The 12,003-nt window shown below is 43.1% G+C and overlaps 1 long non-coding RNA gene across 1 annotated transcript; it reads right to left on the bottom strand.

The window, feature by feature from the left end:
• Positions 1 to 234: 234 nt before the first annotated feature.
• On the bottom strand, positions 235 to 8,898 carry LOC103553793 (uncharacterized). The gene is made up of 4 exons (XR_545549.2): positions 8,751 to 8,898; positions 7,179 to 7,212; positions 6,735 to 6,849; positions 235 to 621 (listed from the first exon to the last, which is right to left on the bottom strand). It is a non-coding gene; the product is annotated as an uncharacterized lncRNA (long non-coding RNA).
• Positions 8,899 to 12,003: the final 3,105 nt, after the last annotated feature.

Genomic DNA, 12,003 nt, shown 5'->3' on the forward strand with positions numbered 1-12,003 from the left:
GATAGGATTTCTCAACCTCAGCACCACTGACGTTTTGGGTAGGATATTTCTTTGTTGTGGGGACCATCCCACGCACTGGAGAATGTTTAGCAGCATCTCTGGCCTCTACCCACTAGATGCCAGGAAGACCCCTGCCAGCCCCCATTGTGACAACCAAACATGTCTCCAGACATTGCTAAATCTCCCCCAGGTGCAAAATCATGCCCCTTTGAGAATCACTATTGGAGAAACAGATTAAGATTCCTAGGAGAAAAGTTTTATTTTGTCCACTTTGTAGTGGTCATAATTGGACTTGTGGAAGTCACCAATTTTGTGGTTACTGCTCCAAACTGTAGATTTAATAACAACAATAACAATCACTGTTAATATTTTTAGGGTCCTTTATGTTTACCGAGAACATTCTGTGCTTTAGGCCAAGGTTGCCTGGTAAGCCTTGGGAGGAGGGAGGAGATCTGCCATAGCCACATGTGAGTCACGCCTCCTGTGTGCCAGGTAGACTCCCCGGACTTGGAGAGTCGAATAGATGTTCACGAGTGGGGCAGCTTCCTGCTGTCTGACAGTTGGACAGGTCCTGAGGCAGTGATGTCGTATATCACAGTTTCAGAGGGATCTCAGCTGGGTCTTTATGAAGGCAAAAAGGGTTAATTGGTAGTGAGTGACACACATCTTGTAATGAGAACACTGCACAGTTTGAGACCCATCCTTATCTATAAAGGCAAGAAACGGATGCTGCTCCTTAATGGAGTAATTCACACACTGTGGGAACTTCTCTGAGCCCCACACCTTCTGAACAAGGATGTCTGCCTCTTGCTTCCAAGCAATATCAATATTAAATATTGAGTCTGAATATTTGTTCATTCTCTTGCAGAAAGTACAGGCTTTAAGTCTGGGATCTTTATCAACCCATATCTAGCATACTCTGCTGACGCTGTGCTGGGTGCCGTAACAGGGCCTCTCTGAGTGTGCTGTGTCCTCATTCTCCCATGAGATCAGTGACCTCCATTTTAAAATATGTTTGTTGAAAAAAATAACCTAACTTCTCTCTTGGAGGGTGATCTGATTGCCTGCCTTAGAAAAGGATGGATGTCAGGATTCTGCCTATTAACACGTGCCCCTGAGACTCGGGAGCAGAGGGGGAGGGCGCCACTGTTTATCCCTTTATGCCTAATGATGTTGTACAGGACAGACATTGAGCTTCAGTATAGTCCTTCCGTTCTAGCCGCTCTCCTTCCGTTCTAGATTAGTGTGGAGGAATAGAAGTGAGTTCTCTGGGGATATGAATATTGATAGGGAATTATGAATAATTAACATGGACATTAACCAATAACAATAAGAACATTAATGAATCATAGTGCTTTGGAGGGGAATTGGTTTGGGATGAAATAAGGACCATGGCATGTCAGCGAGTGGTAGATGCTACAGCCCTTCCTGGAGTTTTCAAACTTTAAGAAGTGCACAGTGGTGTTACAGAAGTTGAGAATGGAAATCCCATCATCTTGCTCAGTTGAGCTGCACACGTGGTTGTCAGTTCTAAAGATCTCTAAGGTGGGGAATTCTAACAGCTTCATTTTTTTTTTTTTCAGCTGTAGTTGGCATCCTCAAATACTAAAATAATTGGTACTCAGTAATAAAAGCTGTGAGTGCATGTGGTCAAGAGATCGAGATTTTGCTAGAGTGATGAATGGAGTCATGATTCCAGGGAACAGGTAAAGAGGATTTGGACAATTACGCCATGATCCTTCACGGCCTGCACTGCAGGGCTGCTGTGGAGGGGACGTTGGAACGTGAAACAACTACCATGAGACCCTCAAGCCAAACTCTTCCAACTGAATCAATGAGCTAATTCTACGATATCAGCCAGTAGATGTCTCTCTCTGTTATATCCCTTCTGATCATTACCTTGGCCATCAGACAGTTCTGCTACATTACTCGACTGAACTGCCGAGAGAGAATCGACGATATTTAAACGACTCCATTGCTTTTATGAACTGGCTGTGGGAGAGTAGAGTCCATTTCCATTACTGAGATGTGTTGTGTGCCTAACCAAATGCTTTTGGAAGCAGATAATTAGGCGTTGCAGGCTGCAATTGTTTAAAGAAGATATACAATGAAGTTTCAGACTTCAGATGTGGTACTGGGAAATGTCTTGTTACATGAAGATTATGCTTACTTTCAAAAGTGCCCCAGGGGTTATTTTAGCTGGGAGTTTGGAAAGGAGTAAGACTTCCTTTCTGGAGCTCACACTCCAGTAGAAGCAACGGCAGTATTTTAAATTTAAGCAATCCTTGAGAGGCAACCAGTGAGCAGTTCTGAGTAATTCCAGCCACACACACCCTCTGCCCTGGGAAAAAAAAAATCACACTTTCATCATGTCCAAGAAATCAGGGTGTTGCTTTTGAAACCTTAACCTTCTTGTTCTTAAAATACCAGTGCCAACATGCATAGTTTGTATGCGCTGATACAAAGCATATTTGAAATCTGAAAGCATTTAAGAGTTAAATGATACAAGACGAGTATCTGGAATAAATTACTGAAAATGCTGGTGTAAAGGAAACACATTTACTACACCTTTTAAGGCCCCAAAGAGAGCCCTAAAAAGAACAGATTCTTTTCAGATGAAATATATAGATGGCCCATTGATGATAAAGGGGAAATACATAAGGAGGCCTTTTCCAGAACTTCCCAGGTGGTCAGAAGTAACGGTAGGTTGATTATTGACTCAGGTGACACCACCTGAGTGAGATCATGGGCAGTGTCCACTGAGACCCCATCAATACTTCCAAAAGGTTCTAACTCTGGGATGGCCTTATGAGGAAGTGACTATCTATAAGAGATAAATGTGTTGCAATGGGAAGGCTGTTTCCAGCAGACACTTTCCAGGAGCTGATTTCTAGATCTAGGTCAGTCGGCAATCAGCTAGATAGTCAAAGTGTGGACTATGGACCAGCAGCATCAGCAACACCTGGCGCTTGTTGGAAATGCAGACTCTCCAGCTTCTCCCCGGACCAGCTGAGTGAGAGTCTACAGTTTAACAAGATCCCCAGGTGATTACTTTGGACATTAAAGTTTTCAACCTGTTGGGCTTTACGACAAATACTTGGAGGACAGTCATGTCATTTGGTCATTCTTTTATTCGTTTATGTATTTAATGACTATTTATGGACTATCTTCTTTGTGCTAGGCATGAGGCTAAGCTCTGGCGAGATAGTGCTAAATAGAGAAAGACAGGATTCTTGACATCATCATATTTTATTTTTATAGTTATTTAACAAATAGACATATTTATGCTTCTTGCAGACAATCACTATTTGAAGTGCTTCATGTTTATTGAGTCTTTTAATTCTCTAACAACTCTGTGAAGCAGGTAGTATCATTTTTTACATTTTAGAGATAAGGGAATGGAGGCACAGAGAGGTTAAGTAACTTTTCCAAGGCCACACAGCTTGAGGGTGGCAGAGCCAGAATCTGAATCCAGAAAATCTGCCTTCAGAGTCATAACTATTATGTTATGCTGCCAATAAATAAATCAGCTATTCACAACCCATGGTTTTGCTTTAAAGAAAATAAACAGAATGCTGTGACAGTTAAAATTGAGGTGTAACTTCAGCTAGGCTGATCAGGGAAGGTGTTTGTGAGGAGATGATATTTAAACTGAGACCTGTAGGAGAGGAAGGAGCAGTCATTGGATAGGCAGAGCAAATTCTAAGCAGAAGGAACAGCAAGTGCAAAGGACCAGAGGTAGAAAGAATGTGGTCCATTCTGAGAACTGCCTGAGACTCTCATGAGTGGAGCACGTATTGGGTGGGGAAAGAGATTAGAAGTGAGGCTGGGGAGGTGGGGAGGGTAGATCCCACGGGGAGAGAAGCAGAGTAGATGACACAGAGCCTTGGAGGATGGGGACGGAGTTGGGATATTACACCAGGTATCCTGGGAAGCCAATAAGAGTTGAAGCAGGAGAGTGAGGCGATCTGACTGAGATCTGAGAGCTGAGAGGCGAGAGAGAGCGGGGAGCAAGAGAGCAGAAGACTTCAGATCTGAGTGTCCACTTGAGAGAGGGCAGAGGCAATGGGCATGGAGAGAAGAGGGCAGACGGGAAGGCTAATAGAATATGCCACCCCAAATACACCTCTTTGGCATAAAGATTATCTTGAGCTGATTATTTTTGAGAAACAGCAGACACAGGAGAAGTTCTGAAAACCAAGTAGAAGTTATCCTTCTCTAAGGGCAATTTACGTCAACACAGGAAATCTCCATTCACAAGGCTGTCTCCCTCTCTGTACCAGGAAGAGAAGGATGACTCTCAATCACAAGAAACTCTTATGAATGGAGAAGGTGACTGCTTAAACTTGCATGACAACCATACCCTTGTTTACTGTGCTTTTCCTGGTAACCTCCCGTGTCTTTGCCACCACCCCCCCAACCTCAACATCTTTCTTTCTTTTGTCTTTAGCTGAAGATGGTATTTAAGGTGGTGGCTTGGATCATCTTGGGGAGTTTACTCATTTTTCCTTGATATCTCCCTTCTATACATGTTAAACTTGTTTATTATAATATTTATTATATATACTATAATATATATCATATATAATATTATAATAAACTTTGTCTGTTGGTAATTTTTTTTTGGTGAGGAAGATTCACCCTGAGCTAACATCCATTGCTAATCTGCCTCTTTTTTTACTTGAAGAAGATTAGCCCTGAGCTAACCTCTGTGCCAATCTTCCTCTTCTTTATATGTGGGACTCTTCCACAGCATCGCTGACAAGTGGGGTAGGTCCACACCTAGGATCTGAACCAGTGAACTCAGGCCATCTAAATGATATGAGTTTGGTGGAAGTGCATTGAATTTTAATCACTGGGCCACGTGGCTGGTCCCCTGTTGTTAATCTTTCTTTACAGGGCATTTCAGCAAGAAGTCATAAGGGTAGAGGTAAAATTATTTTTCTTCCCCTGCAGATTCAAGATCTGATTTGGAGGCAGGACCAAGAGAATGATTCCATGGACACGTATGTGTGTGTACAGTTAAAAGGTAAACTGAGGCATATTACAAGTTTTAAGAGTCTGAGCCAAAATCGATTTCAATCAGGCAGCGCCAAACTGGAAGTGTTTAGGAGCGCTCCACTGACAGGAGTTCTTGGAGAGGCTTTTTATGGAAGGTGGAAGCAAAGCAAGGAGATCATTGATTCGCTATAGCTTAAAGCCCGGTCGGCTGTTTGTGACTGGTTGTCCTTAGGTTTCCATTTCATAACCTTGGGGCATCTATAGGCTTAGGCTTTGGGTTGCTTATGTTGGCTGCCGCAGCGTTAGAACCACCTCATCTAATGGCCTCCTGTTAAGTTAATTTTACGGCACATGTGTGGATGTGTGTCCGTGTCCATGCGTTAGAGTGTGTTTCTCAGGGACAGCGTCAGGAAACAGGAGCAATTGGATTATGCCAGGGTTTCTAATTTGAGCACATTGCGTACATGGTTCTACTATTTACTGTGACAGAAAAAACTGTGGACGATCAGGTTCGGGTGGGTGGGAATCACATACTCTTCTTAAGATATATTCAATTTGAGATGCTTATGGGACTTATAAGTGGAGATGTTAGAAAAGAAACTGTGTCTTTCCAGCATTTAATTCTGGGTCTGGAACAGAGCCAGTACTTACTCAATATTTGTTGAATGGATTTCAAGGAGGAAGACCTCTTCATATGAAAACGTATAAAGCTCCCTAGGTGTTTACTAATGCCTGAAAGTCACTCCAGCAGAGATCAAAGCTTTACTTTTATAGTCAGAAATGACAGTAAACAACAACCACTACAACAAACAAACAAATCACAAATTATGGTGAGATAACACATTCACTTAATTTACACTAAGGTATACATGACAAACACTGGAAGCTTCTTGAAAGCAGATTTCCATAGGTAGACTCTGGCATTGGAAGGGAAGATGGTGCTGATGTGTAAGTGCCTTGCAAGCGAGTTTTATTTAATAGAGTGTCTGCAGTAGCTAGCACAAGTGCTCAGTGAATGCTGTTTTGAGCTAGATGTTTAGGAAGAATTTTGCTCAAGGTCAATGCTGTTGCATTAAAGTGAATTTTGTGACTACAAATTCTTCAGAGAATTTGAACATTGTCTGAAAGTCATTCACTTCCTACAACCACATCATATACACCCCATACTTTCTTGTCTTCTTAGCTTTAGCTATTGAATGACTTCATATATATCAGAGTCACAGGACTACTCATACTACACTGAGCTGTGCCGAAAAAGTACAGGTGTTGTATTTGTAGGCTGGTTCAAAACTTAGTCCTGCGGGGTAAATTATCTCTTTTAGTTATTATTCAGATTCCTCCCTACACCTCTGTCTTCTCTGAAGATGGTGTCAGAGAAAAGGAGAAAGGTCTTCATAGCTTCTAGAAGAAGGCGTCTCCCCATGATTCTCCTTGAGTGAATGCTGACTGGTGTCCATTAAGATCTAGTTTAGCTGGCTGCTTCCTTGGGGCGTTCTGCAGCTGATGAATTTGTGGTATGTTTCATAGCTTGATCCTGTCCAGGGGCCTCTCCCTGTTGACTGGCCTCCTCTCGACTCTCCCTGCTTCTGCAGATCACTCTGAGTCCCTCTTAAGTCCTCCAAAGGGCTCCTGTGCCAGGCCATCTACCACACAGCCTGTGGGCTACCCGAGCCTCCCGCGAGGCTCTGTGGCTCTCTATTCAGAGTCTGACACATGCACGTAGGACTACCTACCTTCCTCTCTCCAAGCCCTTTCTTCTTCAGAGCTCCTAGGGGAAAGAGAGAGTTTTTCCTTGCCATCTTCTCCTTTTTCTCAAAATTGGTCCCTGTCTTCTTTATTTCAATGAAGCTAAAATGGAGAAGGGGTATGAGGCATAAGGAAGCATACATTGGAAAGTATTTCGAAAATATATGGGTTGTACATATTTGGAGTTTGTGAGTGCTGATGAGAGGCCCAAAGTAGTATAAAATAAGGCCGTGGAAAGTCTTGACATATTCTTGATGACAAAGTCCCTGCATCCAGAAGTAAGAAAATTGGCCTCTGGAGGAAAAATATCACATCTCTTCGCTCTTTTATTGCCATGTTGTCTTCATCAGCAAATAAAGGTCTTACTTTTCCAGTAACATAGAGCAGAACAACTAAGAAAATGAAATGGATTCAATTGAGCAAGTACTTACGGAGCCTACTGTGTGTTCTGTACTCTGCTTGGTGCTGTGGAGGAGAAAAAAGATAAAAGGCACATTTACTATCCACAAATAGGCTACAGACTTCTTGGGGAGACACTATCCACACTTATGAAGCAGCTGGCTAATGAGACCAGTTGGGGTAGGATTGTTGGGGCAAATGTGTGGCACAGACCTTGAATGCTAGAAGAAGTGAGGAGTGGGAGACCACTCTGGGCTTGGAGATCTCCAGATACAATGGTTCTTGCAGCAGGTGATGAGGAATGCTGTGCTGCAGACAGTCAGAGAGGTGCGGAAGGGAGGGTGTGAAAGGCAGGAAGGTAGGGGGAGAAGCAATAACTGAGACTTTGAAGTATGACTGAAGAGAACTGCCTGTCCAATATGGTAGCCACTAGCCGTGTGTAATTACTGAGCACTTAAATTGTGGCTAATCCAAATTGGGATATGCTGTAAAGGTAAATACACACCTGGTTTTGAAGTCTTAATATGAAAAAAAAAGTAAAAATTCTCAGTATTTTTTGAATGTTGATCGCATGTTGAAGTGATAATTTGACTATCTTAGATGAAAGCATATTATGAAAATTAATTTTCCTGTTTCTATTTGCTTTTTTAAAAATGTGGCTACTAGAAAGTTGTAAACTACATTTGTGGCTTGCATTGAATTTCTGTTGGACAGAGCTGGGAGAGAGATGTCAGGGAAGAGATTGTATACCTGAAGAAATGGGCCTTGTAGCCCAGTAGGTCCCTGCTTCTCAAGAAGAATGCTTTTTATGCCAAAAAACCAAACAAACAAAACAAAACTTCTACAGGAAAATAATTGCTCATTCAGTACCAAAAGCAACCAAAGATTCAGTAGTATTTCTAAATGAATCCATTTTGTATGAGTTTCATCCAAACTCTAACAGTTTCATATATATATAACATAAGACAGATTTGGGTATGACAGCCTCAGTGTATCAGAATCCGTGGCCCCTTGCACCAACTCCAAGGTCCCCTCAGGGTCTGCAGCTATAACTTTGGAGCTGCATCTGGGTGGTCATGATGGCTCAGTTGGAAAGAGAAAGCTGGCTATGTTGGGTAGAACCTTGGGTGTCAGGTGTAGAAGCTGGCACTTCATGCCCTCTGCAGTAAGGAATCTTAAATACCCACCATCTTCCACTCTTTCCTTGGCTTGTCTAACCAGCGTAGCTTTTGGGGAGCTCTTGTCATGCTGCTGACTTTCACGGTTCCTGCAGCTTGGCTGTTGCTGTAAGTGCCCATGATCTCCAAAGGAGGAAATTGAAGGGACAATTTCCTTTCTAAAAGACAGGGTCGAGCCTCTCTGGGTGTTCTCAAACCTCTTTTAGAATCATTGTGTAGTATCTGGTCAGTGTGCCAATGGAGGACCTTTTGCAGGCTCGGGTGACAGCTAGGGAACTGTTGTTGTCTTGTAGCTAGAGACCCTGCTGCCCTATTGTCTTCTAAGTCTCTAAGTATCTTGAAGTCCTTTTCCCAACTTGTGTTAATGCCTGACTTCTATTTTCAATGCCCATCCCCTTCCTGGAAGATTCGAAGCATCCGACTTACCTATCAGATAAAAGATAATCATGACCCTTGTCCAAAACCTGCTGCTCTTGAGGCTGTTATCTCAGAAGCACTTCTGCGTGGGGCAGTCCTCATGGTAGCAAAAGATACGCCACTTCAGTGTCATCTGAGGTTGGTGATAATTATAGTCAATAAGGCCCATTCCAGAGGGGTTAAAAGGAGACGTTATAAACTTGGGTGACCTTGCTACTGTTTGGGACACAGAGATTTATTTGCTGGATTCCTGAAGCCTTTCTCAGGAGATTTTGTCCTGTAAGTCTCACTGACAGATTTATCCTGGGCTCCTGTCATCGACGGCTGTTTTCTCACTAAGCAGGTGGAAGGCAAAAGCCGGCGAAGGTAACTGCCAGCTGAGAGGTCGTTTGTGAATCGGCACCACGGAGTAGACATAAATTATACGTATTCTGCAAGCCCTTAGCTATGGCTTCTGCCTTGTCCTAGATTTTTCCTTTGTGACGGCATTTGCCTTGGCGTTAGCTTTATTGTCTGCAGCCGTAAATAGAGATTTAGGCCTTGCCGCACGCATAGCATGCATAGGCTATCATAATTCCTCTCACAGGAGGGGTGGGGAGGGGGGAGGTTTTGGTTACACCCTCAAAACAGGCCAGGCAAAATCCCATGATACCAGGCTTCCAGACAGCATTTCTGGGGGCACTTTAATACTGGTAGACAAGCCTGTGGCTCCCCCCTACCCCCCACCACCCATGGCCAAGGAAAGATTCCTGTTTAACTTTGGTTCAATCCAGGTTGCAGAGGTTTTATAGGAAAGGAGTGAAGGGATAAAGGACATACAGAAAGAAACAGTAGAAAAATCATAGCCCTTTAGTCCTAGAGATATTTGAAGATATCAGTTCCAACGATATTTTTAGCCTTTCTTGTGAGATGGAATCCTTTGTTCAAACAAAATTGTTACAGTTAACATTCGTTTAGCTCATACTATAAACCGGGAAGTGAGCTAAATGTTTTATACATATGACCTCATTTAGTCTTTGTAAAAACCCTAGAGGTCAGGAGTGTTATTGTCTTGGTTTTCCAGGCAAGAGCACCAAGGCCCAGAGGTCAACCAACATGCGTGAGGTCGCACAGCTAGGAGGAGGGGAAGCTGGGATAGGAGCCCTGGCAGCTGGTGTCAGAGCTGGTGAGACACAAACTGGACACTGTGGGATGTCCTCCAGAAACCTGCTCTTCACCTCTGTGCCCTACGGCGGGATAAAATAAGCAGAAGATCAGGGAGCTGCTCTCATGAAGCTGGGGTGGGTTGCCGCCCAGATCTGACCCATTCACCTCTTACCCCCTCACCCCAGGGCCTTCAAGGGGAGTCAGCCACTTCAGATCTACTTGAGTTCCTTCAGGTTCTTGGTTGAAGCTGAGAAGCTGTGTTGGAAGGGTGCTGGGCCTTGCCCAGGGTCACATAGCCCATTAGTATCAGAGCCTGGCCATCTTGACTCCCCGGCCACTGCCAACCAGAACCCCCGAACAGCAATACCAAGACACCTGACTGCACTGGAAATCCTGTTGTACCAATTTCTCAGAACTAAGAAGTGACTGAGCAGGCCATGCCCAAAGAATAACTAGAATGTTCTACAGATACACAAAATTTTGGTACAACCAGGAAATGGCACCAACCCTTCCAATTCCCTGCCAACAGCAGATGCTGCCATTGTTTAAGCCAAAGCTGGATCTCCCAGAATGATGCCCACAAATGCCTGAGGCTCCATTCATAGAATTTCTCATACAGGCTCAGTTGTTACCAAGGCAGTGCCCTTCCGGGTCGAACATAACATCTTCTCCCTGCCCTGCTGACGCTTTCACGTCTGCTTTCTTTTGCTCTGGTGTGTGAAGAGCCCTCCTAGGAGAGCGACTCCATACTTTTTAGAAAGGGAATTCACTTTGGCATGCCCTCCTCCTCTTCCTTGGCTTCCTGTTCTCAAAGAAAGGGACTTGAGAGTTTTTAATTCAGACTCCCCGAGGGGACTTAAATCTGCCCTGAGGTTAAAAAGGTGCAGGCTGTCATACTGAAAGTCGCTTTATTTCCTTAATCAGCAGCCCACTGTGCATGCCCAAAGGGTTCATGCCCAAGCAAATCTTCCCTGGAGGGAGGGAGGTGGCAGGGCCCATTAGGATACAGAGATGGAGGCAACAACAGGAAAGTTACCTGGGGAGATGGTTGATTCTCTTTAGTAGCTCCATGCTCTGTTCCCAAATATGGATGCTGTCTTCCCTAAGCTTGGATCTGAGGATATGGAAGTAAAGACTAAATGGTTTTACATCTTTGAAAGGAAGAATTATTTTTCCAAAACTTCTTTCTTGCAACCAGATCTGGTTTCATGGGCAGGGGATCTGTGCGGTTGTATGGGGCCTCAAGCTCAGAAGGGCTCCTCACTTGGTTTAATGCTCTGCTGTTGCCATCTTGAAATTTTTAATAATTTTTGAACACGGCGACTGGCATTTTCATTTTGCACCAGGCTCTGCAAACCACGTAGCCCACTCAGCCTGCAGCCCAGTTTGGGATATGCGTGCTGGTGTTGAGGGTGGGAGGGAAAGTTATGTTTGTTAGAGTTATGACTTACCTAGGTTTGCTGTCTTTTTTATAAACCTGTTCTGGCATAAGAATATAGTTTTAATTCAGAATAAAAAAACAACCTGTACAATATGAGAAGCATGTCGTTATACTGAACTTGGTATTTCACCGTTATGAGTTAAAAGACTAGTTGGTTCTCAGTGCCTTGTGCTATTTTTGGCTTTTAGATCCTGAGACTCCAGTGTATGACCTTTTCCAAGCTTTGCTTGCCTGGCTGGCAGTCAGGTTACTATGGGTCAGGGCCTGGAGGCTTCATCGGCTGTTTTCCCCTGGGGGACAGAATGAGACCTCATAATGAAGTAAGGAGTTTAAGTATTGTTTATCATCCTTCTAGTTGATAATATTTAAAATAAATCATCAAATTACTTCTAGAAATTTCAGGTCATTACATTCAAAAGACCCAGTGTTATTTTTCAAGGTAAATGTTGAACAATGCAGACATCATAACAAATTAGTTTACTCATTTAATCTTTAGTAAAGTCATAATAAAATATATATTGAGTATTTGAAAGAAGACATTAAAAAGTAAATGTTTCATAATATAGTTATAATTATTAGCAAGATTATCAACATCAGGTTTAAGATATTATAATGAAGAAAAATCATAAAGTAAGAGAAGAATGTAAGTAGCTAAGTTAAAAAAAAAGATAATGT

This window comes from Equus przewalskii, chromosome 14, assembly GCF_037783145.1.
Source record: "Equus przewalskii isolate Varuska chromosome 14, EquPr2, whole genome shotgun sequence".
Classification (NCBI taxonomy): domain Eukaryota; kingdom Metazoa; phylum Chordata; class Mammalia; order Perissodactyla; family Equidae; genus Equus; species Equus przewalskii.